This window comes from Neofelis nebulosa, chromosome 4 (genome assembly GCF_028018385.1).
Source record: "Neofelis nebulosa isolate mNeoNeb1 chromosome 4, mNeoNeb1.pri, whole genome shotgun sequence".
Lineage (NCBI taxonomy): Eukaryota > Metazoa > Chordata > Mammalia > Carnivora > Felidae > Neofelis > Neofelis nebulosa.
The window spans coordinates 69,202,302-69,229,674 of NC_080785.1; the positions used below are offsets into that span (position 1 = coordinate 69,202,302).

General features: G+C 38.6%; 2 pseudogenes; both read right to left on the minus strand.

The window, feature by feature from the left end:
• Window positions 1-11,398: 11,398 nt before the first annotated feature.
• LOC131508554 (thymidylate synthase-like) lies at window positions 11,399-12,785 on the minus strand (annotated as a pseudogene).
• Window positions 12,786-12,959: 174 nt separating this feature from the next.
• LOC131508556 (large ribosomal subunit protein uL30-like) lies at window positions 12,960-13,967 on the minus strand (annotated as a pseudogene).
• Between the last annotated feature and the right edge of the window lie 13,406 nt (window positions 13,968-27,373).

A 27,373-nucleotide genomic window follows, 5' to 3' on the forward strand; every position in this document is an offset into this window, starting at 1 on the left:
TTTAATTGCAATTTGAAAAAAATGTTCCCCTTGGCTGCATTTCAGGGTGTGAAAATTTTCACTACAAGGTTTCTGAATACACTAATAGATCGCATTACTGTGCAAAGTAAAACTGTGTGTGTGTGTGTGTGTGTGATTGGCCAACTTATAGATTAGGATCTATCTTTTCCCCCTTTTTATTCTATAGTCCTGTAATATCTCTAACTTTAAATTAATTAGAGATTATTTTAATGATTTTTGAAATAATTTAAAAATAATTTTTAATAACTTTTTGAAAGTGTAGTACATACTATGGCATCACAGTTATGATCAACGTTGAAAAGCCAATGGAGTATAGTGAAACAACTGAGGTTTTAATCAGAACTGAATTTATTTATTTATTTATATTTATTTTTAGTTTTTAATGTTTATTGTTGAGAGAGAGACAGAGCGTGAGCAGGGGAGGGACAGAGAGAGAGGGAGATACAGAATCCAAAACAGGCTCTCAGCTGTCAGCACAGAGCCCCATGTGGGACTTGAACTCCTGAACTGCAAGATCATGACCTGAGCTGAAGTGAGACGCTCAACTGACTGAGCCACCCAGGAGCACCTAATCAGAACTGAATTTAAATTTTAGTTTTGTCATTTATCAGTGTTGAGACGTTAATTTCCCTGAATCTCAATTGACTCATCAATAAATGAGGAAAAAAATACCTACCTACCTCTTTAGAGTTTTTGTGAAAATAATATTTATAAAATATCTATTGTGCCCAGCATATAGTAGCTGCTAAAAAGTTCTCTTAACGTCTTTGTTGTTAGAGAAATCGTTGGGATGTATACCTCTTGTGATTCTTTGTAAAGCAAGTCATTCAATTTTAGGATAACCAAATCTGTAGTTAATGTCAGTAACATAGGATTTGGTCAAGGAGGGCTAAAATATTTTAAATTCTTCTAAGAATTAACACAAAGCTTCTCAACTTAAATGTGCCTACTAATCACCTGGAGATTTTGTTTGATGGTGATTGTGATTTCATAGGTTTGCTTGAAGCTGGAGATTCTGCATTTCAAGCAGGCTCCCAATGATAATGATCATGTTGCTGGCCCGTGGACCACACTTGGAGTAAGATGGCTCAGGTATGAGGCAAGCTCTTGGGATACTTCTTATCACATATAAGGTAGTTTGTATGTGATTGGTACAAATACCACTGAACCTATTTTATTCAGTTATCTAATATTAAAATAGAACTTATTATTTTGTATGCCACTCCTTAAAGTATTTTCCACTGTCATCCACAAATTGCACAGTTACAGAAAGATTAAATAAAGTACCGAATCCAAATATCCTGTCACTTGCCCTAACTACTTTTAGAGGGGTGGTCCTTAGATTGATTGATTGATTGATATTTATCCAATTTTATTGAGATGTAATTAACATAACATTATGTAAATTTGAGGTGTACATGTTGATTTAATACACATATATGGCAGAATGATTACCGCCATAGCATTAACTGACTCCTTCAGTTTTGTCACATAATTACCATTGTGTGTGTGTTTGTGTGTGTGTGTGTGTGTGTGTGTGTGTGTGTGTGAGAACACTTAAGACTTACTCTCTTAGCAACTTTCAAGTAATGTAATACAATATTGTTAACTATAATCATCATGCTGTACGTTAGATCCCCAGAACTTATTCATCTTATAAGTGGAAGTTTATATTCTTTGACCAACATCTCTCCATTTACCCCACCCCCCAGTTCCTGGTAACCACTCTCTGCTTCCATGAATTAAGCTTTTTTAGATTCCATATATAAGTGAGATCATACAGCATTTGCCTTTCTCTGACTTATTTCGCTTAGCATAATGCCATCAAGGCCTATCTATGTTGTTGCAAATAGCAGGATTTCTTTATCATGACTAAATAATATTCCATTGTATATGTATACCACACTTTATTCAAACATCGATAGACACTTAGTTTGTTTCCATATATTGGCTGTTGTGAATAATGCTAGAAATAAACAAGAGAGTGCAGATATGAGATAGTAATTTCATTTCCTTTGGAAATATACCCAAAAGTGGAACTGCTGGATCATATGGTAGCTTTATTTTTATTTTTTTGAGGAACATCCAAAATGTTTTCTGCCCCAGTTTACATTCCCACCAACAGTGCACAAGGGATCTCTTTTCTCCATATCTTTGCGAACACGTGGTCATCAGTATCTCTTTATCTTTTTGAAACTAGCCGTTCTAACAGATGGGAGGGGATAGCTCATTGTGGCTTGATTTACATTTCTCTGATGATTAGTGATATTGAGAGTCTTTTCATGTGTCTATTGGCCATCTGTATATCTTCTTTGGAAAATGTCTCTTCAGTTCCTTAGCCCATTCCTAAATGTTTTTTAAATCATTTCATATTTGTATAGTTCATGCCTAGCACAGAACCTGGTGTATAGTAGATGGTCAATAATTGCATTTTGATTACCCTGAGGGTAAAAAGCATTCTTAGATGGTTTTTTATCCTGACTACACAAGAATTGCCTGGGTTTTTTTTTTAAACATACCCATGCTTTGGCCCCTTCCCAGACCAATTAAGTCAGCATCGTTGCCAGTGGGTTTTGGTAGATTTTTAAAACTCCCCAGGTGATTATAATGGGCAGCCAGGATTGAACTGCTAAAATGAGTACGAACAAATATCCAGACATTTTCTCTAAATATCCTACCTGTGGGTTCCTTCAGGTCATGTACATGATTTTCATTATCCTATTTCCTACTTGTGTTCAGCATGAATGTTAATCATGTCTTAGGGACCCTCTGCTTCGAATTTTGAACATAAAAAGCCCTAGGGGAATTTTAATTTCTTAACCATCTCTTGCTATCTTGGGGCATTTTTTTTGTCTCTCCCTCCCCCTCCCCCCAACTGCTAAGTAGATTTTAAGGAACATTTTAATTGCTTTCTTTTTTTTTTTTCAATATATGAAGTTTTTTGTCAAATTGGTTTCCATACAACACCCAGTGCTCATCCCAAAAGGTGCCCTCCTCAATACCCATCACCCACCCTCCCCTCCCTCCCACCCCCCATCAACCCTCAGTTTGTTCTCAGATTTTAAGAGTCTCCTATGCTCTGGCTCTCTTCCACTCTAACCTCTTTTTTTCCCCTTCCCCTCCCCCATGGGTTTCTGTTAAGTTTCTCAGGGTCCACATAAGAGTGAAAACATATGGTATCTGTCTTTCTCTATATGACTTATTTCACTTAGCATAACACTCTCCAGTTCCATCCACGTTGCTACAAAGGGCCATATTTCATTCTTTCTCATTGCCACATAGTACTCCATTGTGTATATAAACCACAATTTCTTTATCCATTCATCAGTTGATGGACATTTAGGCTCTTTCCATAATTTGGCTATTATTGAGAGTGCTGCTATAAACATTGGGATACAAGTGCACCTATGCATCAGTACTCCTGTATCCCTTGGGTAAATTCCTAGCAGTGCTATTGCTGCGTCATAGGGTAGGTCTATTTTTAATTTTTTGAGGAACCTCCACACTGTTTTCCAGAGTGGCTGCACCAATTTGCATTCCCACCAACAGTGCAAGAGGGTTCCCGTTTCTCCACATCCTCGCCAGCATCTATAGTCTCCTGATTTCTTCATTTTGGCCACTCTGACTGGCGTGAGGTGATATCTGAGTGTGGTTTTGATTTGTATTTCCCTGATGAGGAGCGACGTTGAGCATCTTTTCATGTGCCTGTTGGCCATCCGGATGTCTTCTTTAGAGAAGTGTCTATTCATGTTTTCTGCCCATTTCTTCACTGGGTTATTTGTTTTTCGGGTGTGGAGTTTGGTGAGCTCTTTATAGATTTTGGATACTAGCCCTTTGTCCGATATGTCATTTGCAAATATCGTTTCCCATTCCGTTGGTTGCCTTTTAGTTTTGTTGGTTGTTTCCTTTGCTGTGCAGAAGCTTTTTATCTTCATAAAGTCCCAGTAGTTCATTTTTGCTTTTAATTCCCTTGCCTTTGGGGATGTGTCAAGGAAGAAATTGCTACGGCTGAGGTCAGAGAGGTCTTTTCCTGCTTTCTATTCTAGGGTTTTGATGGTTTCCTGTCTCACATTCAGGTCTTTTATCCATTTTGAGTTTATTTTTGTGAATGGTGTGAGAAAGTGGCCTAGTTTCAATCTTCTGCATGTTGCTGTCCAGTTCTCCCAGCACCATTTGTTAAAGAGACTGTCTTTTTCCATTGGATGTTCTTTCCTGCTTTGTCAAAGATTAGTTGGCCATACGTTTGTGGGTCTAGTTCTGGGGTTTCTATTCTATTCCATTGGTCTATGTGTCTGTTTTTGTGCCAATACCATGCTGTCTTGATGATGACAGCTTTGTAGTTGAGGCTAAAGTCTGGGATTGTGATGCCTCCTGCTTTGGGCTTCTTCTTCAAAATTACTTTGGCTATTCGGGGCCTTTTGTGGTTCCATATGAATTTTAGGATTGCTTCTTCTAGTTTCGAGAAGAATGCTGGTGCAGTTTTGATTGGGATTGCATTGAATCTGTAGATAGCTTTGGGTAGTATTCACATTTTGACAATATTTATTCTTCCAATCCATGAGCACGGAATGTTTTTCCATTTCTTTATATCTTCTTCAATTTCCTTCATAAGCTTTCTATAGTTTTCAGCATACAGATCTTTTACATCTTTGGTTAGATTTATTCCTAGGTATTTTATGCTTCTTGGTGCAGTTGTGAATGGGATCAGTTTCTTTATCCGTCTTTCTGTTGCTTCATTGTTAGTGTATAAGAATGCAACTGATTTCTGTACATTGATTTTGTATTCTGCAACTTTGCTGAATTCATGTATCAGTTCTAGCAGACTTCTGGTGGAGTCTATCGGATTTTCCATGTATAGTATCATGTCATCTGCAAAAAGTGAAAGCTGGACTTCATCTTTCCCAATTTTGATGCCTTTGATTTCCTTTTGTTGTCTGATTGCGGACACTAGAACTTCCAACTCTATGTTAAACAACAGCGGTGAGAGTGGACATCCCTGTCATATTCCTGATCTCAGGGAAAAAGCTCTCAGTTTTTCTCCATTGAGGATGATGTTAGCTGTGGGCTTTTCATAAATGGCTTTTATGATCTTTAAGTATGTTCCTTCTATCCCGACTTTCTCGAGGGTTTTTATTAAGAAAGGTTGCTGAATTTTGTCAAAGGCCTTTTCTGCATCGATTGACAGGATCATATGGTTCTTATCTTTTCTTTTATTAATGTGATGTATCACATTGATTGATTTGCAAACGTTGAATCAGCCCTGCATCCCAGGAATGAATCCCACTTGATCACGGTGAATAATTCTTTTTATATGCTGTTGAATTCTATTTGCTAGTATCTTGTTGAGAATTTTTGCATCCATATTCATCAGGGATATTGGCCTGTAGTTCTCTTTTTTTGCTGGGCCTCTGTCTGGTGTAGGAATCAAAGTAATGGCTGGCTTCATAGAATGAGTCTGGAAGTTTTCCTTCCCTTTCTATTTCTTGGAATAGCTTGAGAAGGATAGGTATTATCTCTGCTTTAAACGTCTGGTAGAACTCCCCTGGGAAGTCATCTGGTCCTGGACTCTTATTTGTTGGGAATTTTTTTGATAACTGATTCAATTTCTTCGCTGGTTATGGGTCTGTTCAAGCTTTCTATTTCCTCCTGATTAAGTTTTGGAAGCATGTGGGTGTTTAGGAATTTGTCCATTTCTTCCAGGTTGTCCAGTTTGTTGGCATATAATTTTTCATAGTATTCCCTGATAATTGCTTGTATCTCTGAGGGATTGGTTGTAATAATTCCATTTTCATTCATGACTTTATCTATTTGGGTCATCTCCCTTTTCTTTTTGAGAAGCCTGTCTAGAGGTTTATCAATTTTGTTTATTTTTTCAAAAAACCAACTCTTGGTTTTGTTGATCTGCTCTACAGTTTTTTTAGATTCTATATTTCTGTCTGCTCTGATCTTTATTATTTCTCTTCTGCTGCTAGATTTAGGCTGTCTTTGCTGTTCTCTTTCTATTTCCTTTAGGTGTGCTGTTAGAATTTGTATTTGGGATTTTTCTTGTTTCTTTAGATGGGCCTGGATTGCAATGTATTTTCCTCTCAGGACTGCCTTCGCTGCATCCCAAAGCATTTGGATTGTTGTATTTTCATTTTTGTTTGTATCCGTATATTTTTAAATTTCTTCTCTAATTGTCTGGTTGACCCACTCATTCTTTAGTAGGGTGTTCTTTAACCTCCATGCTTTTGGAGGTTTTCCAGACTTTTTCCTGTGGTTGATTTCAAGTTCCATAGCATTGTGGTCTGAAAGTATGCATGGTATGATTTCAATTCTTGTATACTTATGAAGGGCTGTTTTGTGATCCAGTATGTGATCTATCTTGGAGAATGTTCCATGTGCACTCGAGAAGAAAGTATATTCTGTTGCTTTGGGATTCAGAGTTCTAAATATATCTGTCAAGTCCATCTGATCCAGTGTATCATTCAGGGCCCTTGTTTCTTTATTGACCGTGTGTCTAGATGATCTATCCATTTCTGTAAGTGGAGTGTTAAAGTCCCCTGCAATGACCACATTCTTATCAATAAGGTTGCTTATGTTTGTGAGTAATTGTTTTATATATTTGGGGGCTCCCGTATTAGGCACATAGATATTTATAATTGTTAGCTCTTCCTGATGGATAGACCCTGTGATTATTATAGAATGCCCTTCTTCATCTCTTATTACAGCCTTTAACTTAAAGTCTAGTTTGTCTGATATAAGTATGGCTACTCCAGCTTTCTTCTGACTTCCAGTGGCATGATAGCTACTTCTCCATCCCCTCACTTTCAATCTGAAGGTGTCCTCAGGTCTAAAATGAGTCTCTTGTAGACAGCAAATAGATGGGTCTTGTTTTTTTATCCATTCTGATACCCTGTTTCTTTTGGTTGGTGCATTTAGTCCATTTGCATTCAGTGTTATTATAGAAAGATATGGGTTTAGAGTCATTGTGATGTCCATAGGTTTCATGCTTGTAGCGATGTCTCTGGTACTTTGTCTCACAGGATCCCCCTTAAGATCTCTTGTAGGGCTGGTTTAGTGGTGACGAATTTCTTCAGTTTTTGTTTGTTTGGGAAGACCTTTATCTCTCCTTCTATTCTAAATGACAGACATGCTGGATAAAGGATTCTCGGCTGCATATTTTTTCCATTCATCACATTGAAGATCTCCTGCAATTCCTTTCTGACCTGCCAAGTTTCAGTAGAGAGATCGGTCACGAGTCTTATAGGTCTCCCTTTATATGTTAGAGCACGTTTATCCCTAGCTGCTTTCAGAATTTTCTCTTTATCCTTGTATTTTGCCAGTGTCACTATGATATATCGTGGAGAAGATCTATTCAAGTTACGTCTGAAGGGAGTTCTCTTTGCTTCTTGGATTTCAATGCCTTTTTCCTTCCCCACATCCAGGAAGTTCTCAGCTATTATTTCTTCAAGTACACCTTTAGCACCTTTCCCTCTCTCTTCCTCCTCTGGAATACCAATTATGCATAGATTATTTCTCTTTAGTGCATCACTTAGTTCTCTAATTTTCCCCTCATACTCCTGGATTTTTTTATCTCTCTTTTTCTCAGCTTCCTCTTTTTCCATAACTTTATCTTCTAGTTCACCTCTTCTCTCCTTTGCCTCTTCAATCCGAGCCGTAGTTGTCTCCATTTTATTTTGCAGCTCATTGATTGCATTTTTTTAGCTCCTCCTGGCTGTTCCTTAGTCCCTTGATCTCTGTAGCAAGAGATTCTCTGCTGTCCTTTATACTGTTTTCAAGCCCAGCGATTAATTTTATGACTATTATTCTAAATTCACTTTCTGTTATATTGTTTAAATCCTTTTTGATCAGTTCGTTAGCTGTTGTTATTTCCTGGAGATTCTTTTGAGGGGAATTCTTCCGTTTGGTCATTTTGGATAGTCCCTGGAGTGGTGCGGGACTGCGGGGCACTTCCCCTGTTCTGTCTTGAATAACTTGCATTGGTGGGCGGGGTGCAGTCAGACCTGATATCTGCCCCCAGCCCACCACTGGGGCCACAGTCAGACTGGTGTGTGCCTTCTATTCCCCTCTCCCAGGGGCCAGATTCACTGTGGGGTGGCGTGGCCCGTCTGGGCTACTTGCACACTGCCTGGCTTGTGGTGCTGGGGATCTTGCGTATTAGCTGGGGTGGATCGGCAAGGTGCACAGGGGCAGGAGGGGCAGGGTCAGCTCACTTTTCCTTCGGAGATCTGCTTCGGGAGGGGCACTGTGGCACTGGGAGGGAGTCAGACTCGCTGGAGGGATGGATCCACAGAAGCACAGTGCTGGGTGTTTGCGGGGTGCAAGCAAGTTCCCTGGCAGGAACCAGTTCCCTTTGGGATTTTGGCTGGGGGATGGGCGAGGGAGATGGCACTGGCAAGCGCCTTTGTTCCCCGCCAAGCTGCGCTCTGTAGTTCGGGGCTCAACAACTCTCCCTCCCGTTGTCCTCCAGCCCTCCCGTTCTCCGAGCAGAGCTGTTAGCTTATAACCTTCCAGATGTCAAGTCCCTCTCACTGTCGGAACACACTCCGTCCGGCCCCTCCGCTTTTGCAAGCCAGACTCGGGGGCTCTGTTTGGCCAGCGGGCCGCCCCTCCGCCCCGGCTCCCTCCCACCAGTCCGTGTAGCGTGCACCGCCTCTCCGCCCTTCCTACCCTCTTCCGTGGGCCTCTCGTCTGCGCTTGGCTCCGGAGACTCCGTTCTGCTAGTCTTCTGGCGGTTTTCTGGGTTATTTAGGCAGGTGTAGGTGGAATCTAAGTGATCAGCAGGACGCACGGTGAGCCCAGCGTCTTCCAACACTGCCATCTTCCCAGGATCCTCAATTTATTTTATTTTTATTGCAAAAGACATACATGCTTATAAATTTTTTAAAAATCAAGCAATAGATTGAAGAAATTTAAGTAAAAAGCCTTCCTCTTTGCACATCCTTCATTCCTACTCCATTCCACAATATCCTCCCCCATTGACAGTTTTTGTGTATGCTTCCAGTAATTTTCCATGCATATATCATCATATATTCTTACATAAACATATCATGCATACAAACACTCAAACCACATTCTGTTGGGAGCTTGCTTGTTCATTTAACAACATATCTTGGAGGTACTTCCATTAGCATATACAGTTTTACTTTGTTCTTTTTAAAGGATACGTATCGTTCCATCACATGGCTACATCATGATTTTTTAACCAGGTCCTTGTTAATGCACACACAAAATGTTTCCAGTTTGTAAGCACTGTATTAAAATCAAGGCCACAATGATCATCCTTGTTATTGCACATGTCTTGACATAATTTTGGCATCATCTCTGTTAAAAAATGTATGTGTACTGTCCAACTTCCACTTTCAGCAGCTGTTATTGGCAGTGATTCCCTGTCTCCCCTCGGTTATAGTGGATTATGTCGGCCTGCGCTCTGCCTTCCCAGTGTCTCATGGCAGAGCTCATTAATCCTGCATCACAGGCTCAGCTGCAATCCATTTCTTAGATCCATCCTAAGGGAAGAGTAGAGAGGGAAGAAGAAATGCTGATTATGTTTCAAATATTGCCAGACACAGTAGCTCTGAAAGCAATGATAAATAAGTAGTTATTTTAAAAAATAAAAATAAAAAAAAGTAGTTATTTTTACCTATAAACATGGTGATAAACATGGCCCATAGAAATTAATCATTCTAGGCATATAGGGGTGGAATGGAGATTCAAAACCCAGGTTTGTTCTCTTCTGAGTATTTAGTCTCAACGTCTTTTTTTGAAAATTTTGTTTAATGTTTGTTTATTTTTGAGAGAGAGAGAGACAGAGCACAAGCAGAGGAGGGGCAGAGAGAGAGGGAGGGAGGCACAGAATCTGAAACTGGCTCCAGGCTCTGAACTGTCAGCACAGAGCCCAATGTGGTGCTGGAACTCATGATCTGCGAGATCACGACCTGAGCCCAAATTGGACAATCAATTGGCTGAGCCACCCAGGCACCCCTTAGTCTCAATGTCTTAATACTTTTTCTCCTTCTTTGCTGTTCTAGTGGTACAGGTATTTGGTCCTACTCACCATGAATGAGACTGGGATGACCTTTGAGCTCCCATGTTATTTTGTGAACTGCAGCCTCTCCTCTTACCTAGCAGTGTCTCTATTCTGGTAACTGGCCAGTAGTATACTCTTTCCTTCTTGTGCCTTGCTCCTATATCCAGGTTTCTCTTCCAGCACCTGACCTGGTATTCTAAATGTTCTAGGACAAGGTACCAGCCTTCTGTGTCTCACATTTCTTTGGGCAATAAGTTATTAAGTTGCCATTTAGCTACAGTGCATAATGTGTGTTTGTTGGTGGGGTACTTGTGGTATTAACAGGAAATAACCTGACATCTGAATTTCTGCTGAATAGGGTTCTTGTTCATTTGGGGTCCCCATCAGGAAGTTACTTTACCCAATAAAGCACATACTATAAAGCCTACCCTTTGCAAAAAGGAAGAACAAAAGTGTCAAAGTAAGTCACAGAACACAGACATAGGGAACCAAAATGTGTAGAGAAGCAAATAGGGAAAGATTCAATTCTCCATTAATAAATGCTAGTAGTAGGCAGTTTGTAAAGTGTTTTCCAGGGAAGACACACTTTCTTTGCAGTACTAATGGTGAACAAACTAAGAATTTTCTGCGAACAGTGAAATCATCAATATGAAGAGTAGTTTCATATAGTACATGTAACAATATTCCAGCACAGAATAGGGTTAGGCAAGACTCGCTGAAGAACCATAGAAGGGAAATCCATAAAAGAAACAAACAAAAAGAAACTATTATCTTTTCCATATTAGGCCAAGTTTTTACCAGTTCTTCAGGGAAGAGTAATTAAAATTTAATACTAATAACTAACCCGTGTGCATCATTTACTTTTTTTTTTTTTTGCAGAACACTCCTTTATTATAGCAATGTATAAAGCAAATATACCATTAAAGGTTTACAACCACAACTGTACATTATTATGACTGTTGGTGTTGTTACTCAGCTTGCTCGCATTTAGGGGAATAGCTTATATGTAATTCTTGAAATTCACTGAACTTCTTCATAAAAATGTGGGATTGAAATGCATGAACATGTTTCTAAGCAACTCTAAATTTTCACTCTATTCCCAGCCTCAGCATTTTCACACATCCTTTGCGAGTTCACCAAACTCAAGGCCTTTTGTTACTAAGAGAACCAGTAAGGCTACGTTTGCAGTGGCAACATCCTTACAAAATAATGAATAAAAGTTGGTGTTTACCAATAGATTTTTGACCTCGTTCCTTCTTCCTTTAGGGCAACCGAACTTTCACTGGGCTTTCAGTCCAACCACTAAAGACCGAGTATCCTTCAAATCCCTCCTTTAAAAGCACTTCAAACAGGCATTTCCATTTTAATAGTCCAGTGAGGATTGTACCCTTCAATCTGAAAGTCCTCAGCCTTGAAGTCATCAATTGTTTCAACTTTTGGAGGGATTTTGAGCTTGGGTAAAGGCAATGGTTCTTGCTGTAGCTGCATTTTCAGGTAAATATGTGCATCTCCCAAAGTATATACGAAGTCACCTGGCTTCGGGGCAGTACTATCATGTATGTAGATGGGCAGGGTGGAGCTGGCGGTGTGCAAGGGCATACCCAGGTCCAGGTCTCCTGACCTGGACAGGAGAGGTCAGGTCTGACCTGACCAGGACAGGTCTCCTGTCCTGACCTGTCAGGACAGCTCACCGTTCACCGTTTAGGACTGGCAAAGGGCATGGCATGGAAGTAGGGCCATAAGACAAGGATCTTTTGGATTCCATCCACACAGGAAAGATGATGGTTTTGGTTGTGTCATTCACCTTTTGCAGACCTTTTGGTCTACTCCTTGACCTGAATAATCTGAATCCTTATCTTTGTATTCTGCCCCCAAATGCCTTTCTACTGATACTCATAAACTGGGCCTAAATCCCCTTCTCTGTTGGAGAATACCAGGCTGTCCAAGAAATCTCAGGGTGCACCGGCATCCCAGATATTCGATCCCTTGGAAGACAGTTCCCTAGCATTTGTAGGTCTCTTGGTAAAACCACAGCAACTCCTCCAAAACACCCTTTCAGAATACACGTTTTGTTGTCAGCAGAGGAAATTGATCTCTCACTCCGGCTATAGAGTGCCTGCGTGCAGAGCACCCACAGCATGCTGGTGCGGTGTGGTCATCCTTCCGGAACCTGCAGTGCAGGCAGGATGTGCTGCTCCCTGTGGGGTGGTGGCCATGACTGGGAGCCCCCTACTGCGGGGCTGTAGGAACAGGTGGCGGGCGGGCAAGGTGGTGTGGGTCCTTCTGTGTGCCTCTTTTCCCTCGTTTACTCACTTCTGAGAGGCTTGCTTCCTTGGAAAATTATTACATTAACGCACATATGGAGCCTTGAGAATGGTATATGGTGCAAGAAAACGAGCAGTTTGACATGATACAGCTCAGGCTTTGAATTCTGGATTGGTCACATAACCACCAATGTCAGTATTTTCAAGGATGAACACAACAGTATCTGTCATCCTACATGTATTTCTGGAATCTTGCCATTCTCACATAAAGAGGTATAGTCAAATTCTCCTCTAGCTGAAAATGTGTGGATTTGTGACTACCTTATAACCAAGAATGTGACAGAAGTGACACTGTGTGACTCAGAAGTTAGGTCAGAAAAGGTGATGTGACTCCCCTTGCTTGCAAGAACACTTGTGCCAAAATCTAAATCATTGTGTAAGCAATCCAAGTATCCTGAGGCTGCCATGCTATGAGGAAGCCCAAACTAGTTTACATGGAAAAGCTCTAACTCTCTCTCTCTCTCTCTCTCTCTCTCTCTCTCTCTCTCTCGGTAGGTAGATAGATATCTTTTTTTTGTTTCAATTTGAAAGTAGTCATTTATTAAACTGACTAGATTATAGAAATAATCATAGTAGATACCTTAGATCATCCTTCTAATAAAGCTCTTGATCTGGTCTTCTCTGTTGTCGGCATCTCCACCTGCTACAAAACAGGTGGACTTTTTCTTCATCCCCACTTGTGGAGAAGATAATCTGAAGGGCCATAAGAAGTTGTTTGCTTCTTTGAGATGTTTTCCATCAATATAGATCTCGTGACTCAGATCCTCCATGTAGATGATGCCATATTTACCAGGAGATTGAACAATCAGTGTTTTATCTGTCAGGGTAATTCACTTCTCGTTGATTTTGTCATAACCATGTTTGCAAATCATTTCATTCACCAACTGCAAGGTTGGGTATCCCCTTGCTATATATGGTTTCACAATCCAGAATTCAAAGCCTGAGCTGTATCATGTCAAACTGCTCGTTTTCTTGCACCATATACCATTCTCAAGGCTCCATATGTGCGTTAATGTAATAATTTTCCAAGGAAGCAAGCCTCTCAGAAGTGAGTAAATGAGGGAAAAGAGGCACACAGAAGGACCCACACCACCTTGCCCGCCCGCCACCTGTTCCTACAGCCCCGCAGTAGGGGGCTCCCAGTCATGGCCACCACCCCACAGGGAGCAGCACATCCTGCCTGCACTGCAGGTTCCGGAAGGATGCATGTTAATTGAAGCCTTGTTGAGCTTAACAAAGGTGCCATGGAAGATCTGGCAAAGGCAAAGAAGCTGCAACACCTGTAATCTTTGGGCTTATACCGTTGATACCTCTGATGCTGATGACAAATGCCACTTTGGGTTCTGCAGAAGTTGCCAGCTTTTCTTGCCATCTTAGCCATTTGAATCTCAGTTCTATACATTTGCCTATATTCCCTGTGGTGATGCTTGGCTTTTTCACAGAGAAGCTGCCACCTTGCCTTTTGAAACATCTTTGGCAAATTTCTTTCTCAAATGCTAGATCTTCAACATTTTGAAATTCCTTCACTTTTTCTTAAGGGTTTCTGGCACAACAGGAACCTTCTTTTTCTTCTCTTTTGTACCCTCCATGGTTCTAGCTGGAAAACAGCTCTAGATAGATATCTTGATATCAGTACATCTCGAGAGAGAGAGGGAGACCAGCTTTTAGTTTCAATATAGCTGATATCTGACTGTGGCCTCATGAGAGAGCCCAAGACAGAGTGGCCCAGCTGAACTTTTCTCAAATATCAAGTCCACATATTCTGTTAACCTAATAATATGAATGTTTTATGCCACTAAGTTATGAAGTGAATTGTTACAATGCAGTAGTAATTTAGGATTGACATCTTGCGATCTTCAGCAAGTCATTTGATTTATAGGAGGCTTGGCTTTCTTACCTGTAAGATAGTGGCAAAGATAACAGCTAAGGAGGGTAAGTATTAAAGTAGCCCCCCTGATAAACTACTCCTAGTAGCAAGCCCCATCCTCATGTGTGGGTCCACTACTTCCTAGCCCCTCCTCACTGTCCTATTTCACTGTAAGGAAGCAATCACTCCTTTCTACTATTAACCTAATGACAAGATCTCAAAACTTCTAGACATTTTGAAATCACTAGACAAAATACAGTATGGTTTATATGAAGTTAAACAGGTTTCTTCTCACTGGTTCACAGGAGATAGGGCATGGAAGAGTCTTATGGACATGAAAGTATATTATTTAGGAGAAATCATACATTGAAGCACTATGAACCACTAAGCATAAATTAGTTCACCAGATTCGTCACCAAAAAGAGTTACCAGGACCTAATAGCAATACAGCAGTTTTGGTTGGAGATGTAGAGAGTTGGGGCTAGGAATAAGATATATACCAGCAGTGGAATACAGCCACATTGAAGGCTGAATTCAAAGTGCTTTCTTTCCCTCTCCTGACTTGCCCAGTGCATCCCTCCAATTTCATAGATCCTACTACATTCCCTGAAATTTCCTGTTGACTACCAATTTGCATAGCCCCTCAGAATGTCCTCGATGTAGACCTTACTGTGTGTATAATTGTGTGTGTGTGTGTGTGTGTGTGTGTGTGTGCACGCACGTATGCACGTATGTATGCATTTGGGAGAAAAAATTTGATTCTATCTTTCTAGGTTCTTTGGTCTGATAATCAAATTAACATAAAACAGATTAATAAGAGAAAACAAATGTAATTACATATTTATTGACGGTCCCTAAGAATATGAGACCCAAGGACAAGCCAGACAATTGAGACTTATGTGGCATCTTGAGCTAAGGAATGGGATAAGGGCCTGGGGTTTAAAGGGGAGGAGGATGATTCACAGGATGATAAGAGCAGATGTTTGGTAATTAGATATTTGTCCTGCCATACAGATAGGTCATTCAGATAAAAATGTAATCTCTTAGTAATAGCTCTTTTTCTGGGCCAGGCCCTTCTCTACATTTTTTCAGGTAATTTACAAAAGAGGTGAAAGTTACTTCTGAGTCTGCTGAATCTTGATTGCTCAAAATCGTCCATCTGCCAAAGTGGCACATTTTGGGGCTACTTGTCCTTGAGCCTCTTTAGGAAGGATAAGGAAAGTGGTGTGGCAGTAGATCTTTAACATTCAGTTCTTTAGAAAGAAAAAGCCCTGATTTTTAGCATTTTTCTGATTTCTATGGGGGTAAATACTTTCATCGTGGCCAATTTCAAGCTACCAATTTGCCATTACTGAGCACAGAGCTGGGAGAGCCTGAGTAAGCAGCACAACATTATGCTCCCAGCATACACATTATAGTAGGCATAAATAATTTCAAAAACATAGTTAACAATAAAATGTAAGAATTACATAATAGTAAAATGTAAAATATAATGTTTTGACAATTTCATACCTTTATTTTAATATAATTTATTTATAATTTTATATAATTTAATTTTTAACAATGGTCGGGCAGAATTCCTCTCAATTTAGTAATTGGCTCTCACCAGCCAATAGGAGACATATCTAGCATATCGCTGGAGATTAGTTAATAATTCTACATCAGCAATTACAGCAAACCCCAGAGAAAGCTTTCCAGCAGTTATGCCACTGAAGGTGAGCAGAATTTGCCACTCCAAAATATGCCCCTTTGGCACAAAGCTTATTTTAGGATGATTATTTTTGCAAAAAAATAACAGAAGTTACCCTTTTGTAAGAGACATTTACACTTATAAGGAAAATCTCCATTTGTAAGGGTGTCTCCTTCTCTGTACCAGGAAAAGAAGAATGACTCAATTTCTAGAAACAATTATCAATGGAGAAAGCAACTGACTTAAATCTGCTTAACTATTTACACTTGTTAACTGTGCTTTGCCTGATAATCTCATACAACTGACTCCCTACCACCGCCCCCCTCCCTTCCCCCAACATCTTTTGTCTTTGGCTAGAGATATTTAAGGTGGTAGCTTGGGCCATATTAGAGTTACTCAGTTTTCCTGGGTCTTTCCCGTGTATATAGGAGGTATACATGTTATTAAACTTTAGTTTGTTTTTCTCCTGTTAATCTTTTTTTTTTAATTTTTTTTTTAATGTTTATTTATTTTTGAGACAGAGAGAGACACAGCATGAACGGGGGAGGAGCAGAGAGAGAGGGAGACACAGAATCGGAAGCAAGCTCCAGGCTCTGAGCCATCAGCCCAGAGCCGACGCGGGGCTCGAACTCGCGGACTGCAAGATCGTGACCTGAGCTGAAGTTGGACGCTTAACCGACTGAGCCACCCAGGCGCCCCTCTCCTGTTAATCTTTTATTACAGAGGGGTCTCAGCCAAGAACCTAGAAGGTAGGTTCTTGCATATACCATGGTATGGTTGCAGTGAGATACTAATCTCCTACATGGTATGGTCGGGTCTGAGTCACCTCTGACTTCAAGCAGCCTCATTCATTTAGCCACGTGCTGTGCAAATGGTCCAGGACAACATAAAAAAGTCTGAGAAGCCCTGCTTCAGAATACCTATTAACTCCTTTCAAGCCATTTCTCTCTTGAGCCAGTGCTCAACTATATATTGACTAAAGTTTAATTTTTTCTATGTTTTTTTATGTGTGTAATAACCTAAAACTGCTATCAGACAAATAACCAGGAAATATTAATCACATGTCCTGTGCTGTAGACTCTGGGAACATTATAAGGAAGAATACAATAAAATCCCAGTCCTGAAGGACTCTATAATCTAGTCACAGAGATAAGACTAACACTTCAAACAATCACAAAGGCAATAAAAGATAGTAGATGTGTGTAATAAAAGGCGAAATGATATGGCACAAACCATAACTGTCATTGAATTTCAGACAAGGTGTTGAGAAAACAAAAGGAAACCCAACTGATTTTACCCTCTCAATTTACAAATACAGGACTTACTATGATTATTAACCAGTTATGTGGGAGTGAGGCAGGGTCCAGCTCTCCTAAATTCCATGCCATCCATTTAATCCACTTAACAACTGAGCAGCTATCATGCCCAGGGTACTATTCTCAGGTGAATTTTCCATTAGGAGATACAGTGCCCAAGACTCACAAAGAAATTTTAATTTCTTTTCCATCAGAAGGAAAAAAACACTAAAATTTAGGTCCAAGAAAAGTTTTAATATATTAATATATTTGTCTTTATACCAGTATAATCATAAAACACAATTTTTAATATTTTTATTTGCCCCCCGAAATATATCTCTTTGGCATGGGGATTATTTTAGGCTGATTATTTTTAAGAAGCAGAAGGCTCAAGAAATTTTTATTTTTTTCCTTCCCACTAATTGCCTAAAAGAATTTAGATAGAGGGCTTGTTCCAGGAAGGGAGTCATCACCATAGGTAACGATTATGTAATATGAACTAGGTATGGTAGACAGGGAGGAGCTTAGCAAGATCTATTGGATTGAAGTCCTCTATATGTCCCATTGTTTTTGCAAGGCCCATCAGATATTTGTTTACCAAACATTTACACTTTTTCATCTTTTGTGAATTGCTTTCCTTCCCTTTGAAGACCTCTACCCTCTTCTGCTTAGCTTAGGATGACATACATAACTTTTTTTGCCTGATTATCTTTGGAATCTCTCATATTTATGTGGATTCTTTACACGTACATCATTAAATCTGATTGTCTCATGTTAATCTGTCTCATGCCAATTTAATTCTTTTTGTTTCAAAATTTTATTTTTTTTATTCAAGTATAATTAACATACATTGTAATGTTAGTTTCAGGTGATACTATAATGATTCCACAATTCTATACATTTCTCATTGCTCATCAAGATAGGTGTAGTCTTAATTCCCTTTATCTTTTTTACCCATGCTCCCATACACCTCCCGTCTGGCAACCATCAGTTTGTTTCCTGTTTTTAAGACTCTTTGTTTCTTTGTCTCTTTTTTCTTTGTTCATTTGCTTTGTTTCTTAAATTGCACATATGAGTGAAAGCGTATGGTATTTGTCTTTCTCTGACTGACTTATTTCACTTAGCATTATGCCCTCTAGGATCATACATGTTGTTGCAAATGGCAAGATTTCATTCTTTTTTTAGAGCAGAGTAATATTCCATTTTGTGTGTGTGTGTGTGTGTGTGTGCGCACATACATACCACATCTTCTTTATCCATTCTTTTATCAGTGAACATTTGGGTTGCTTCTATATCTTGCAAGGTTATGGTATTTAATACTGCAGTAAACATAGGGGTACATATATTTTTTGAATTACTGTTTTCATTTTCTTTAGGTAAATACTCAATAATGGAATTACTATACCATATGGTATTTCCACTTTTACTTTTTGAGGAACATCAATATTGTTTTCCACTGTGGCTGCACCAATTTGCATTTTTACCAACAGGATACAAGGGTTTCTTTTTCTCCACATCCTCTCCAACACTTGTTTTGTCTTTTTGATACTAGCCATTCTGACAGGTATAAGGTGATATTTCATATGGTTTTAATTTGCATTTCTCTGATGATTAGTGATGTTAAGCATATTTTCATGTTTCTGTTGACCACTTGTCTGTCTTACTTGTAAAAATGTCTATTTATGTTGTCTGCCTATTTTTAATTCTTTGGGGGGTTTTATTTGGTGCTGAATTGTATAAGTTCTTTATATATTTTGAATAGTAACTCTTTATCACTTACATCATTTGCAAATATCTTCTCCCAATCAGTAGGTTGCCTCTTTGTTTTCTTTATGGTTTCCTTTGCTGTGCAAAAGCTTTTTATTTTGGTGTAATCAATAGTTTAATTTTGTTTTTATTTTCCTTGCCTGGGAAGACATTATCTAGAAAAATGTTTGTGTATCTGATGTGAAACAAATGACTAGCTATGTTTTCTTCTTGGAATTTTATGTTTACAGTTCTCACATTTAAATCTTTGATCCTTTTGAGTTTATTTTTGTGTATGGTGTAAGAAAGTGGTCCATTTTCATTCTTTTGCATGTAGCTGTCCAGTTTTGCCATCACCATTTGTTAAAGAGACTGTCTTTTCCCCATTGTATATTATTGCATCTTTGTCATAGATTAATTGACCATGTAACTGTGAGTTTGTGGAATCTCCTGTTCCCTTGATCTGTGTGTCTATTTTTATGTCATTACAATACAGTTTTGATTACTACGGCTTTGTAGTATATCTTAAAATCTGGGATTGTGAGAGAGAGAGGGACAGAGAGAAAGGGAGAGAGAGAATCCAAATCAGGCTCCGTGCTGTGAACACAGAGCCTGATGCAGGCTTGATCTGGCGAACAGTGAGATCATGACCTGAACTGAAATCAATACTGGGATGTTCAACCATTAAGCTAACCAGGCACCCCTCAACTTTGTTCTTTTTAAAGACTGCTTTGGCTATTTGGGGTCTTTAATGGTTCCATACAAATTTTAGAATTATTTGTTCTAATTTTATGAAATATGTTGTTGGTAGGTTAATATTGCTTTGGATAGTGTGGACTATTTTAACCCTGTTGGTTCTTCCAGTCCATGAGCATGGAATATCTTTCCACTTGTTTGTGTGTCTTCAATTTCTTTCATCAGTGTTTTATCATTTTTAGAGTATAGGTCTTTTACTTTCAATTTTTAATATTTTTTTATGGAGAAAAAAGCCCAGGAAGGCAAAAGCGCCTCTGACCCATGAAGGTCATAATGAGGTTCTATTTTAGGCACTAGGGAAAGGTAAAATGGTGAGTAAGACAGATAAGGCTCTGCTTTCATGGAACTTTCATTCTCTTAGGGGGAGAAACCATTAGGAAGTCCATAAACAAATCAAGAAGCAAAATAATTGCAGACAGTGATAAAGGAAAGGCTGTAAGAAAATTAAACATGATTGTTTTACAGAGAGACAGGGTGGGAATGTTTCTAAAATAGGCCTTTTGGAGGAAGTTGAGCTCTGAATGATGAGAAAAAGCCAGTCCAATAAAAAGATCCAAAGGAAGAGCTTTCCAGACCTAGGGAACAGCGTGGGCAAAGGTGCTGAGGAATTAGCTTGGTGGAGTGGAGGAGCCAAAAGCTCAGGGGATTAGTGGGTTTGAGCATAGAGGGAAAAGAGAGGAGGTGAACAGAAGAGGTGGAAGTGGTAGGAGGGGCTGTAGCATGGAGACTTGAGGCCATTGAAGGGCATTACATTTAGTGAAGAACACAGTGGGAAACCACTGTACGTGTTTAAACAGATGAAGGATAGAATCACAATACATATATCACAATAAGATTAGTCTAGGTTCAGTGTGGAGAATTGCCTGGAAATGGAGGAGACCAGTTTGGAAGCCTGAACATTAAGGCAAGCAAGTGATGACATTCCTTAAGTCAGTGTGGTAGTGCTGGGGATGGAAAGGACAGGATAGATCCGGGATGTGTTTTGGATGTAGAGTAGCAGGAATGGATGTTGGAGCAGCGGGAAAAAGCATCAAGGGTGGGGAAGAATGGGAGAGAAGGCCTGGCGGTCTTCATGGAAGGGGTGATTATGCAATAGGAAGAATGGATCATTTCATAGAGCAAAGAAAAACTGTCTTTCACCAACTTGAAAAGAGCTTAATTTCGATTATTAGACTATGAAAATACACCAAAGTTAATGGGATAAAATGTATGCAAACCCCAATTGTAGTTACTTGTAATATTTTGGTATTTGAAAGCTATTAAAAAGGGAGTAAGTTCTTTCAGTTTATATTGCTTATGAATCAGAAGATGCATTGCATTATAATAACTTTAATTGTCCTGAAATACATTTCATTGAACATATATTGTGGATAAATGAGCCACAAAGGAAGGCCCAATTTTTAATTCGAAGAGTACTCAAAAACAAATGAAAACAATATATCAATAGAAACAAAAGACAATTTTAATGAGTGTTTTATGGAACACTGAAATAATTCCTCTGTATTATAACTTGAATCCATTATGTAAAAATTAAGCACAATGGGATGGATAAAAAATGTTTAAATTAATAGAAGCTTATACATGTGTGATGGAAGCATGAGAATCATCTGGGGGAGGCCATAGTGAACCTCAGAAATTATTTAGTCTTTCAAAGTCTGTCTTCTAAAATGTAATAATGCTCAACTCATAGCATGAGATTAAATTAATGTGCTTTGTAGTCTGCTATATCAGTGGGTGTGTTACTTTTCAGAGACGTGGTTTCTGAACTTAAAAAAAGTTAACAAACCAGTTAAAAAGCCAATTTTAATCCAGTTAGTCTCTTAAACAAATTATTGGGATAAAGCAGATTGCAGGATAAAAATTTTGACCAACTATGAAAGCAAACAGCTTTATTTTTCCAGCTTTATTGAGGAATAATTGACAAAATTGCCATGTATATTTAAAGTATACAGTGTGATGATTTGATATATATATATATATATATGAATATATATATACACACACACATATATATATATATATATATATATATAAAATTTGTAAAATGATTACCATAATAAGGTTAATTAATGTATCCATCACCTCATATAGTTACCTTTTGTGTATGTGTGGTGAGAATGCTTAAGATTTACTCTTAGCAAATTTCAATTATACAACACAATTGTCATTAACTATAGTTACCAAGCTGTACATTAGATCCCCGGAACTTAGTCATATCGTAACTAAAGACTTGTACCCTTTGACCAGCATATTTCCCCCACACCCCAGCCCCTGGTAGTTACCATTCTATTCTCTGTTTCTGTGAGCTTGACTTTTTTTAGCTTTTAGATTCCACATATAAGTGAGATCATATCATATGTATCTTTCCCTGTCTGACTTACTTCACTTAGCATAATGTCCTTCAGTTTCATCCACATTGTTGCAAATGTCAGGATTTCCTTCTTCTTCCCAGCTGAAAAATATTCTGTGTGTGTGTATGTGCGCACATGCACACAAATATTGCATCTTCTTTATCCATTCATCTAGTGAAGTACAACTAGGTTTTTTTTGTATCTTGGCTATTGAGAATGATGCTGGAATGGACATGGGAGTACAGATATCTCTTCAAGATAATGAGTGCATTTCTTTTAGGTATTTAACCCTTAAGTGGGATTTATGGGTCATATGGTAGCTCTATTTTTTAATTTCTTGAGGAAGGAAACTCCATCCTGTTTTCCATAATGGCTGCACCAGTTTACATTCCCACTGACAGTACACAGGTTTTCTTTCCTCCATATCCTTGTCAGCACTTATCTCTTATGTTGATGACAGTCATCCTAATAGATAGGACTCATACCTTGTTGTGGTTTTAATTTGCATTTCCCTGATGATTAGTGATGTTGAGCACCTTTCATATACCCCCTGTTGGGCATTTAAGCAAACAACTTTAAGGAATGTTAAGACTAATAGTGTTGGGTTTTACAGAAAAATTAAAGTTATATATATATCCTTATTACCTTTAATATCTAGAAATATGCAATGGTATACTGTGAGAATTTAGAGAAATTATAGAAGCCAGACAGTCTAATAAGACCTTGGGATTTATAGAGCAGTTAATTTTCTGGAAAAAAAAAAAGAAAAAAAAAGAAATAGAAATGAGAGACTGACACAGGACTGACAACTTTTGATTTATTCATATTATAAGATAAAAACATCAAATAATCACTATCATCTACTACTATGAAATTGAGTTCTTAAAATAAGACATTTTTATGCCAAACTTTTATTAAAAAATACTTACTCAAAAATACAAAGTGCTATAAATATATACAAAATGTTGGTCCATATTTCTTATTTTTTTGGCAGACTGTTGAATGTTTGTCATGATCCAGTTGGCAATTGTTGATGCCTATGCCCTTTGGCAGTTGAAAATTCATCCAGTGCTCCAATTTTTAAAACGACGGGAAGCTCATCACCAACAAATCTCTGGGTGACTCATCAAGTTTAAAACCAGGTAAGTTTGCTTAATACAGTAAAATTTACCATGATATTTCTTATACAGACTGTTTTTTAATGCCTCTTGAAAGCATGGGTTCCATTGATATACCTTTTATTCACATATAACTATTATTATACTAAACACACATTGTTCTGTTTATTCACATGATTTTGGTAGGATCTCGGACATGATATTTTATTGTGTATATAGCTGTGTTAGAGTTACACTTTAAAAATCTGTGGATTTTTCCATAGTTCAGATTAGTCTCCCTCTTGAGAATATTTTATATTCAGTTATTCTTTTGACAAGTATCAATCCATATTATTTCATGTCTCCTGGGCTGCCCAAGGCTGATGTAAGTAGTCACTAGTGTAGGAGGAGATTTGAGTGGCAAAGAGAGGATACCCAGAGGGCTCAGAGTCAGGGAAAGTAATGAGGGGATAGCCTGGTACCACAAAATAAAATGAGAGGTGGCATTTTATCCAAATGCAAGATAAAAAAGAATTGTGCTGACTTTGACAATAGTATTAGTAGTTAACTCTCATAAATCTTCTCTTCTCTAAGATAAGAATCAGATACTAATGAAGTCATGAGAGGAGAGGCTTCTGGGAATGACTTTGAAGGGGGCCATTTAATTCTTTGCTGTAATAAGTTCATAACTGAAACAAGGATTCTGAACTCTATTTTCTCTCTTTCCTCTCACTTGTGATGCTTCAACTCCTTAGTCCACTTCAGCCAGAGAAAATGTATTAGTCTCCTGATATAAATTTGAGAGCTGAGAAGAGAGTTTTCGGAAACCATGATTGCTCTAAAGAATGTAGATGAAACCTTGTAAAATGATAGGCAATTAAAGTAAGAAGTATACCAAAATGTCAAAATTTATTATCTCTGGACAAAGGGATTATAAGCACTTTTTATTACTTTCCCTTTTCTGTAGTTTTAAAATGTTCTATTGTACATATGTATCACTTTTACAAGCCCAAGAAATGTGTTGCATATGTAGAAAAACAAAACAAAAAACAAAACCCTTCCAGTGTGGACAACCGATTGAATCAATTATAGAGATATTGTCAGTGAAAGCAGAATAATTTGCCACAAAACCTGCATATTTTAAGCACTAATGAAATAATATCTTAAACTAGAATAGAGAGGTGCTTGATGGATTGCATAAATAAACTATTTGCTTTATCAGAGGAAACCTGTAATTACATTTAATATGCTTAATCCCTGAACTGTGCCTTCTTAGCAATGTTAACTCGTAAAAAAGAGGTAATGTGGATCATGGTTAGGTTTGCTCTGTAAAATTGCAGGAGGTATTCCAAGGAGAATGATGTAGAAGAAGTTATAACACAATTGCCATTCCAGGGACTTACTTGGAAAGTAGATCTCTAGGATGAGTAGACACATATCAGAGATGTGAGGAGCCATTGTGTTTGAGGTGACTGGCATGGGTAATGACCCCCCAGCAGTGGAGAGAACCTATCATAAACTCCTTCAGCCTGTGTCCTAGTTCCCTGAGGCACTTGCCTGCACCTGGGTAAATGTGGAGTATGTTTTAGCCAACTCCTATGTAACCAGATTGCTGCTTCCTCTATAGTGGACAGAATATCCTAGATATCCTAGTCATTTGAAAATCCATGTAGAGACATTTGAACCCAATCTTTATTTTTATTTTTTATTTTTATTTTTTAACGTTTATTTATTTTTGAGACAGAGAGAGACAGAGCATGAACAGGGGAGGGGCAGAGAGATAGGGAGACACAGAATCTGAAACAGGCTCCAGGCTCTGAGCTGTCAGCACAAAGCCCGACGCGGGGCTCGAACTCACGGACCGTGAGATCATGACCTGAGCCGAAGTCGGACGCTTAACCGACCAAGCCACCCAGGCGCCCCTTGAACCCAATCTTTAAAAGAGACTTAGCTATATGGAATATCACAGAGCTGATTTCACTGGAGCTCTTTGGCCTATATTTCTTTATTTCTCTCTTTTTAAATGTTTTTAAATTATTTTTATTTTTGAAAGAGAGAGAGAAAAACAGTCCGAGCAGGAGAGGGGCAGAGAGAGAGGGAGACACAGAATCTGAAGTAGCCTCCAGGCTCTGAGCTGTCAGCACAGAGCCTGCCACAGGGCTTGAACTCACAACCCATGAGATCATGACCTGAGCCGAAGTTGGGCGCTTAACCTCCTGAGCCACCCAAGCAACCCTGGCCTACATTTCTTTAAAGTATTATTTTAGATTTTAGAGGGAAAATGTCTTTGCCATTCACTGTGTAAGAAGATCCAATACCATATTTATATATATGTATCTGAACCAGTATTAAGTAGAGTGGAATTTGAGTGACTGATATAATTATAAAATTTTTGAATAAAACTAGCACCAAAATTCTTTAATGTCCTCCATCCTTTTATCCTAAAACAAAATTGATAATTGGGGACATGTAGTGTCACAACTGAGAAATTGTGTTTCTTTTGAATACTTCTTTTTTGGAAGGACCATTAAGGTGCTTAGAGTAAATATTCCTACTTATCTGTGTGTAAGTCTGTGAAAAGATGACTGGTTGACTCTTGTTTAGATAAAAGCATTACAAAAACCCAATGATCTCAAGCTTTATTTATTTATTTATTTATTTATTTATTTATTTATATTTAAATGTTTATTTATTTTGAGAGAGAGAGCAAGCAGGGGAGGAGCAGAGAAAGAGGGAGAGAGAATCCCAAGTAGGCTTCCATACTGTCAGTGCAGAAGGCAACATGGGGCTCAGTCCCACAAACCATGAGATCATGACCTGAGCCAAAGTCAAGAGTTGGAGCCTTAACTGACTGAGCCATTCAGGCACTGCCCCCCACCGCCCCCTCCGTGATCTCAAATTTGAAGGCCAAGAAAAAGTAATTACACATGTCAGAAACATAAATGACAATTATTCACAGGAAAGATTTAGGTAAAAGTTGAACCCATAGGACCTCCCTCCAGATGGCAAATCACACAGCCTCACTTCCACATGCTAAGGAAATGACTTCATCTTTAAGTATTACCTGCTCCCCTGTCATTCTAAGGACTGTGCTAGATGGGAATTTTAAAGTTTGGGGTTGTTATGTCATCAGCTCAGGAGATGCAGAACTGAGAGAGATGTTATGAAACCTCCAATCCAACTCCCTTGTTTTAATGTTTTTGAGGGAATGAAGAACAGGACAGAGAAAAACTCGAGACATTCCCCTAGGTCACACAGAAAGGCAAGTTGCTAATTACATGACAGTTGCTCATATGGTTTAATTGTTTTTATGACAACCCTTAAATCCTGTTTCTCCCTCCTTCTTCACTGCATTTCCTTTTTCTTTGGAGACTGTCATGATCAGGGTAAAATACTGAGGTAATCACAGACCCATTGTGATTGCTATCCAGGGTCCAGCATTCATATATTATTTACTGCTGAGTTCTAGCCTGTAAAACACCACCTAATTTTTCTCTGGAATGAACACAAGTATGCATATGAGTATGCATATACATGACCCACTCCTGCCTGTGGGCTCATATTTCCAATGTGCTGTAACTGCACTGCTTTCCCTTCCCAAGAAAGAACAATTGACTATAATAGTGACATTCTTTATAGGGAAAATCTTAAGTATTCTAAAAAATTTTTATTCATTAAATCATTCACATATTTTCATAGTTTAAGCTATTTCTAGCCACATCTCCAAACTGATTGTGACTATGGTCACTAATATTCCCAATGAGAAATGTTGCTTGGTGAAGTCACTTTGTTTGATTTAATCCTTTGCACGATCTTATGTGGTAGTTACTAATTTTATCTCCATTTTATACATGAGAAACCTGAAGCTCAGAGAAGTTAAGTAACTTGCCCAAAGTCCCACTGGCCAGTGGAGGAAAAGTCAGCATCCTAACCCTGATGTCACTGACTCAAAAGCACATAACCTTTCTCCTATGCTATGGTGCTTTAAGAATTGAGTCTCCACTTAAAAACTGAGAACAAACTGAGGGTAGATGGGGGGTGGGAGGGAGGGGAGGGTGGGTGATGGGTATTGAGGAGGGCACCTTTTGGGATGAGCACTGGGTTTTGTATGGAAACCAATTTGACAATAAATTTGATATTAAAAAAAATTAAAACAAAACATAACAAAACGAAAGAATTGAGTCTCCAGTCCT